The sequence below is a fragment of the Papaver somniferum genome, unplaced genomic scaffold (genome assembly GCF_003573695.1).
Source record: "Papaver somniferum cultivar HN1 unplaced genomic scaffold, ASM357369v1 unplaced-scaffold_18, whole genome shotgun sequence".
In the NCBI taxonomy this organism is placed as follows: domain Eukaryota; kingdom Viridiplantae; phylum Streptophyta; class Magnoliopsida; order Ranunculales; family Papaveraceae; genus Papaver; species Papaver somniferum.
In genome coordinates, this window is record NW_020627707.1 from 1834635 (window position 1) to 1843101 (window position 8467).

Here is an 8467-nt window from a genome sequence, read left to right on the forward strand (position 1 = left end):
GGTTACCATGATTGACTTCCACAAACGCTGTCTGATAATCATCGCAATGAGTGGGTAGTATTAATCTGCATTTTTGTCGCTAACAAATATTTGTGTTTCACTGCATTTTGTATGCTAATTAAAATTGCATTACAGGTTTAATACTAAAACTCCTAGTTCATAGTAACAACCATCCATGTTCGCTGCAACTGTATCGTTATATATCATCGCGCCAACTAGAAATATTTCTAATCTTGACTTGAGATGGATGGCATAAGTTGTTTGCATTTATAACCAAATTTGAGCATTGTGGTGTGATAATGTTTGTATGTTGCTTTTGTAGGGTTTTGAAGTTCAACAACGAATGACATTCTTTGGTGGTGGAGCTACAACATAAAGAACAATAGATATTCTAATGGTAACAAACCAGGCTCTTACAGATATTTTACGTTTTAATTTCAAGATCAATTTCTTTCGCATTAAAATTGTTAAATGCAGCCTATATAGACTGTTAGAATATCAGCCTCTAAACATGTTTATATACGCTTTATTACTTACTAAGCATGCTTTTCCCTTCATACTAGTCACAACATATGCTGATATATAGATAACTTTATGCTTAGGATTACATGTGCTACATAATAGGTAAAGCCACTAATTTGAGTAGCTGCACTGTTATTAGCGAAAACATTAAAGCATTTATAATCTTGTAGTGGTTTAATAGATATTGCATTTAGAGGTTCATCTAGTAGCCAACAATATAAAACCACTGGATTCTGTGCCAGGTGGTTTACATGCGTAATCATTTAATCCACTAATTTTTTTTTGTCTAGTGGTTCAATAGGTTACGGATATAGAATACTACATGTATTGGTAGTAGTTAACCTTGCTTGCAAAAATCTACGCAACTAAGTTTTAGTGGCCTAAATTTTAGAGCTACCAGTATCTGTAATAGCCTATTAGTTAAAGCTACAATTTCTTAGCTGCTCAATTACCGATATTATCATTTATTCAATTACCATATATGTTGCCGTAATTTCTGCGGTTAATAAAATTTTATTTCCAAATTGAAAGATCGGTGCCATTACTGCCACTATTATTTAGTTAATTGCCTTAATTATCGTTCTTATCATTTAGTTAATTGCCATATCTTTTGCAGTAATTTTTGCGGTTAACAAATATTTTATTTCCAAATTGAAAGATCTGTGCCATTATTATTACGATTACATAGCTAATTGCCTTACTTTTCGCCATATTTTTTTTTGGGTTAAGAAATTCCAATTTAATGGGTCTGGGATGAATCTTAACAAAATTACATATAATATTAGAGGGGAAAATTATTCCATGAACAAGGAGGTTTTTATGAATAAAACACTAGATATTTAATAAATTTCAAATACAAAAGATATATGTTTTTTTTTCTAAGATAATATAGTGGTTGCGACGAATGACATCAAAACAAATTCTAAAAATACAACAATGACATCATATTAAGTGAACGCTTAAAAACAAAAAAATGGCCAACACATTAAGTGGCAGTCCGACGCACACCTGACAGAAACCTTTTCAGTTGGAGGCCTGGACATGGCTTTCTTTGAAAAGCAGGAGGAATGACTGTCCAATACAAACGCCATGACCCATCCTAGTTTTACTGTTCAGCATCATGAACAACATTACCTCATCAATAGATAAAATGAGCGACTAAGACTGTTGTATCTTGAAGATCTGATACATAAAGTAATCATCCGATCCCTTAACAGATTTGGTTTCTACAAAGTGTAATATCCTGCACCAAAAGATTTATGAGCAATTGCTATATTAGCACACACAAAACATACTCAATAACAAAATAGCCAAACAAAATCAAGAACCGTATGAAATTCAAAAAGGAAATAACATCTATCTATAACAGAACTTCATTTTCACTTCATCACTTAATACTAGACGACTGTTGCAGCAATCGGGACCAACGAACAAACAAAAGCTAGACAAAATAAAAACTAAGGTCCTGTTTGGTATAGTTTTCAAAAACAGTTTTCTGTTTTTAAAAACAGAGAAAACAGAAAACAGGAGAAAACGCGTTTGGTAAGGACATTTTCAGAAAATGTTTTCTATCTGTTTTCTGTTTTTAAAAACAAAAAAATGAAAACAACAAATTATTGTTTTCTGTGTTTTCTCTTTTTTTCTTTTCTTTATTCTTTTCTTCTTTTCAGAACAAAGTAAGAGATGGGGAATGACTGCAAGTGAGTCATGGCTAATATCACTATCTCTTAGACGAATCTTTACATTTGATCCGATTTAGTTGGTTTTCCTTGTTTTCAAAAACAGTTTACCAAACAATTTTTAGAAAATGAAAACAAGGAAAAAAGGGTATGTTTTTAAAACAGTGGAAAACTATTTTTGAAAACTGTTTTTCAAAACTGTACCAAACAGGCCCTAAGCTTTTCAGCAACATCTGCGAGTTTCTAAGAACTACTCATTTATGATTTATCAACTAGAGTTGACAGTGTTCAACTTTTAAAGTAGGCATCTGGAATTATAGTGTACATCCTGAAATGGTGGTTCAAAATTGAACTTTGAGTGTATGATATCCTGAAAGTATAATTTAGCTTACATCTTGAACTTGTCATATTTATCTGGCATTTACTGAAATGGTAAGAGATTTGATTAAAGTGTATGATTTCAAATAGCCAAACAGCTGTATGATTTAGTGGATTTTAGTACCTTCTTCATGTAGTTTTCAACAAGCCATGGTACTTCAGTGGAGTTTCAACTGGACTCTTGAATCAACCAAAGGTAATTCCCTTCCAAACATGTCCAGTGACCAGCTGAAAAAGGAGAGTTGAATCTCTTCACTCCATGCTGCAACACCCAATAAGTGATTGGGAAGACAGTAAGTAGATACAAATGCATAAAAATGAAGAAATTAATTTATAGTTCCTGGCAATATATGTCTGATTTATCCAATTAGTTTTTGATCCAAAATTGTGCACAAAGCAACCATAATAGAGATCCTGAAACTTCATTGCAATCAAAATTAGTGGATTAGAGGAAGAAAAAAAGATTAAAATGGCACCTGCAGGAAGCAATAACAGATATTGATATTTACAACTATATACTTTGGTGTTGCAAAGAATGGCCAAGATTCCATAATCTGGGTCCTTATATAAGTGCCTATCAATTCCCATGAACTGCAGTTCAAAATTCCACGTAGATGATGATTGCGATATTGAATGTCTTAACACCGGCTGTTTTCGGTTATGGCATGTTTTTACGTTGTTGACTATTCCTGGAAGGACCGTATACACCTAGGTCAGTTTATGCAAACAAACTTTCAAGGCTACGAAATTCTAAGTTCAGCAATGTCAAGAAAAATAACAACCATGCTTCAAATAAGTACACCCTCACAGGGTTAAAGAATGACTCCTACTAGTCTACCCTACATACAGAAGACACATTATTACAAACGCCGTAGAAAATTACTCGATTAAAACCAACTAAATTCTTTCTTTCCAATAAATTGCCAAACATTTTTTGTGCATAAAACACAAAATTGAATCTTAAAATCAAATGAATATAAGTCGATAAATTCAAATCATCACATAAAATTAGTACTACAACAAACCCATCTCTTTACACAATGAAACAGCATATAAATGAAATAGAGTAATAGAGATTAGGAAAAAAAATAAATTAGGATATTGTATCTTCACCATACATTGAAATCGATAGCATCAGCATCAACGAAAACGATATAACATATGATTTTTAATAACCTCTTCAAATGGATTTGATTCATAACAGTGAATCAGTGAGCAGGAAAAAAAATGAGTAGCAGGAGCCCTACAAAGAATAAGACCATGGTAAGGTCAACGACTAGCGTTTTCCTTTCCGTTGCTAACCTTTAAACATCATAGAACGGATCAGAGAATAAATCTAAGCATAGTCCCGGCATAATGAAAAACATGGGAGATGAAAAGAAAAACTGACCTGTAGCCGGTCTTTGATTTTAGCTCTTTCGTGGAAAAATCTGTGGAAAAAACATTCTCAAATCGTTTAGAATCATGAAGGAATCATAAATAATTGTTTCGAACAACCAATGTAAATAACCAAAACTCACCGCCATTTAAACTTCTAACAATCCCTAAAAATCTTTATACAGAGCAAAATTGAAGAACTGAAAAGTGAAAAACTCTAAAAAGCATAATTTCGCTGCTGCTGGAATTACTGAGGTGTGAGGTTACTTCGTTTTTATTGTTTGAGATGGTGCTTGTCATGGTGGTGGTGAGGGAAATGGTGAATCAGTGATGGCGGCGTGAACCACAATAGATTTTTTTGGTTTGGTGGTAATGAAGAGATGGAGAGCGAGACATGCCGTTAAGTGCAGCGTTAGGGTTTTGTTCAATATTTCGGTAAACGCAACGCATAAAGTTTTGATGTTTGATAAGTATAGTTTTAACACGTGGATATCAAGATAATTAGTAGATCTTTTACCAACTAATCTTACCGGTTCATTTGGGGACCATGTTAACAGTCAATCACGAGTAATCTTATAGCTTCTCCGATGGTGGTTGTGTGTGTTTCCTAGGTGACAACCCAAACAAGACATCCTCATTCCAATTTTTCCTTAAATTTAGGGGGAGAAACATTTCATCCCCAGTGATGTTGTTGGATGTTGTTGGTGATTCTTTATGAATTAAATGCATTGTTTATTTTTAGTAAATTTTAGATTTTATTACACCTAAAGAGGGCTATTCAATATATTGGAATTAATTTTAGGAAGCAAAAGCTTACTAGGATAGCTTGACATTGTCAAGGTGAATGTCTAAAACTTAACATTCACCTTGACAATGTCTAACAAAAATTAAGTCATGTCATCTTCATATTGAAAGTTGGGTTGGAGAAGATTTTTAGGGAAAATGAATGTCTATCCTATATGGACTTAAACATTTATCTTCACATACATTCCATTGGAGAAGCTCTTACCAACGCATCAGATTTTGAGTTACCAAGCAAATTCAAAAATCCTTTATGAGATTTTAGATCACGGGTATGGTTTTTTTACCAATCAAGATGATTTTTCTCTACGATACAACTGGGTTTGGGTAGGGCTTAATGATCAATCAAAGTGATAATTTTCCTTTTTCTTTACAATACAATTAGGTTTGGGTTATTCGAATTCTTTTTGGTAAGATGCATATATATCGTATTGGTAGTACCTGTTTTTGACCAAGTATATAAACTTTTGGTTAAAGTAGTCGATTTTGAGTCACCAAATAAATTCAAAATTCCTTTGTGAAGTTTTAAGTCATGAAAATGGTTTTTGATCGATCACAATAACAAATTTTGCTTTACGAAGCATTTGCCTTTGGGTTAACAGGAAGTTTTGGTGCAAAGATGCATATTATACATGGTGATAATAATATGGTTCTTCCGATCAACTCATTTTAAGTTAAAGTGGTTGATCTTAAGTCACGAGGCATTCTTGAAAACCTTGTTAGATTTTCGGTGTCGATTACGGTTTTGCACTACTTAATGATGCAAATAAGGATTTTTCTAAAATATTTATTTGGTTCAAGAGATAAAGGTGAGCATGGGAGGTTTTCACCTCATCCGCATCCAATCCAATACATTACGGATTTCAAATTAAGCATATGTATCCAATCCAACGTCTAACGGATTTGCAATCCAATGGACGCATGAATGGTCGGATTGGATACAGATAGTCTAATGGATTTGTTTTAGTTAAAAATTTATAACAAAGAAAATAAAACAAACACAAATGACTTCTTATAAAACCTGCATATCCTATATACGTATACAAATACATAAATGCCATGTACAATATCCCAAACAAACAACTTAAGAATTCCCAAATGATCCATGGTGTTTCCTAGAACTATATAAATGCCCTTAATTTAAAGGATATGGATGTCAAACGGATTTTCAAGGTTGCATCCGAGCCCGATCCGTAATCCGTTGGATCTCAAAAGTTCCATCCACATCCAACCCATTGATGAACGGTCTGGGCATTTATCCGCAAAAGAACGGTTGGTCCCGGTTAAATCCGCGGATTACGAGCCAAATGCTCACTCCTACCAAGAGATACAACATAAGCAGATAAAAATATGATTTTGTTTACGTAGCTCGACTTATATGGTTAAAAGGCCGATTTAAGTCACTGATCATATTCAAGAAATCCCTTATGAGATTTCAAGTCATCAGCACGGTTTTGGTGCTCATAGTAACAATTTTTAGTTTGCAAGGGAACTGGTTATGGGTTATTAACAACTTTTTTTCTCCAGGAGATGCATATTCTGCAGATAAAATTGGACTTCGGTTGATATCATCCGATCTCATTAAAATCTCAAAGATCCACGTAAATTTATATGATTCTGAATTTTGTTAGATGTAATTGCATATCAAATGCTCAAAAATTAACATAGATTCAATTGATTCAATTTCGAACTTCATTAGATTTGACTACCTTTCATTTAATTCTTACAGATTTATAGAAACTTAAAACACTCTGGATTTTGGACTTCACTTGATCCCTTTTCATCTCATCGGATAATAAAAGATTTACATGAATTTTTGGAGTTCGTTTGATTTCACTGTGTAGCTACATAATTCATTCGATTATGAATCTCGAACTGTTAGATTATATGATTGGTCATGGTATCAGTACATTATATGAAAAGTTTCAGTATTACAAAAATATTTAGTGTTTGGTATATACAGTACGACTTAGTTTACAAGTATTCATTTCTTGAATATCATTATACAGACCCTGTGGATTATCAATTAATATATATTTCAGTTTTGTTTAATAGTTTCTAGTTCCAATTTAGCAACAACAAGTTTCAACCTAATCTGGAGAGATCGAAGAACCTGAGATATTTATTGGTTTTTTAGTCTGATACCATGTTAAAGTTTATTGAACTAGATCTCACTAATAGAGGAAACGACAATAAAATTTAACAAAATAGAAATCGCAAAACTTAATTACATAGAAAGCACACTAACATTTATACTATCAAAACTCTATAAACACTAGTCTTATAATCTCATTCTTCATTGATTGGAGAGATTAATCAATCCTAATAACCTTTCAATGTATATTGGACTTCACATTAACATTAGACGTCGTTAAATTACGAAAATAAATTACTTTGTCTTGATATTTAAATATATTACATGTGGTTGAAAAAATTATGAAGATGAATGAACTTGTACATATATTACATGAGATTGAACAAATTACATAGACGAATGAACTTGTCTTTGAGTTGACTTAATCAAGCTTCTAAGTACATCTAACGTGATCAACCAAACTAAAATTTGAGAATATTTTTTTTTGGAATCAGTTTATTTAAAATTTTAAGCATCCAATTAGATGCTTCAAATTTCATAATTGGACGAGTTGATTTTGGAATTTACTTATATAAATTTTCAATCATACTTACCAGAGTCCGATAAATTACAAAATCTTAAGGAACTAGGGCAAAAAGAATGAATTACCATTTTCACTTACACAAAATGTATAACCATATGCCAATATTTCGATGGAAAGCCAAAGTCTTTTGACATCATGTTTCGATCCGTGTGGTATAAATCTGGCTAATAGAAAGCCAAAATTTCTTATCCACGAATAGATGCAACCCATAGAAGTCATACGGATTGCCACCTTGTCACCTTGTCAAATTGAGGGAAAATTGCGCGCGCAAGATTTGTTGTGGCGCGCTACAAAAATTTGTGCAAAATTATAATTTTATGGTGATTTTCCGATTTATATGTGTTGCCTAAATATTTTGGGCTAGAAATCGCCTATCGAATCCCTAAAGGCTAAAGCAGTACAACTTTCTGAAACCTAATTCTCAAAATTACTATTTTCTCCAGAGGCGAAAAACTCTTAGTGGGTTTTGTTAATAGAGGCGAAGAAACCAAACATCAAGAGATCAGTTTTATGGAGTAGTTATCAGAGAAGGTTATTCTCGTTATTTTTCTCGGTCGTCTTTGATTCTTATAATGAAAAGGAATTAAATTATCCATCATCCTCACCAAAATATGTTCAATCTGCTAGAAATCGTTTTTTTTTTCTTAGAAAAAAACTCGTTCCTCATGTCTCTGGTGGAGCTAAAGGTAAGAATCTCACTCATGTTTTGTTGTTTTTTTGAAGATGCACATGTTAATTTTTGTTTCTGTTTTTTCACTTTAATTCTCATAAATATATGATGTTAACTGTTTGAAAAAAATTACTCTGAGAGTTTTCTAATAGATTTGGTCGATATGATTTTGACAAACTCAATTTTTGACTGTATTTTCAGATGCAGGTTGGATTTTTTATGAAACTGTTTGAATGAGGGTTTGAAGATGAGATGAACTTACAAAACAAAGGGTAGACTCACTCTAGGAAGTATTGGTAGGTTCAACACCTCGACTGGCTATTATCAAGTTACAAAACAAAGGGTAGACTGTTCATAACCAC

The 8467-nt window shown here is 32.7% G+C and overlaps 1 long non-coding RNA gene across 2 annotated transcripts; it reads right to left on the reverse strand.

Moving 5' to 3' along the window:
- Window positions 1–1442: 1442 nt before the first annotated feature.
- LOC113337834 lies at window positions 1443–4353 on the reverse strand. Of its 2 annotated transcripts, XR_003354443.1 has the most exons (5): window positions 4100–4353; window positions 3970–4009; window positions 3056–3268; window positions 2704–2841; window positions 1443–1765 (listed from the first exon to the last, which is right to left on the reverse strand). It is a non-coding gene; the product is annotated as an uncharacterized LOC113337834 (long non-coding RNA). The 2 variants fall into 2 exon arrangements; XR_003354444.1 differs by lacking the exon at window positions 3056–3268.
- Window positions 4354–8467: the final 4114 nt, after the last annotated feature.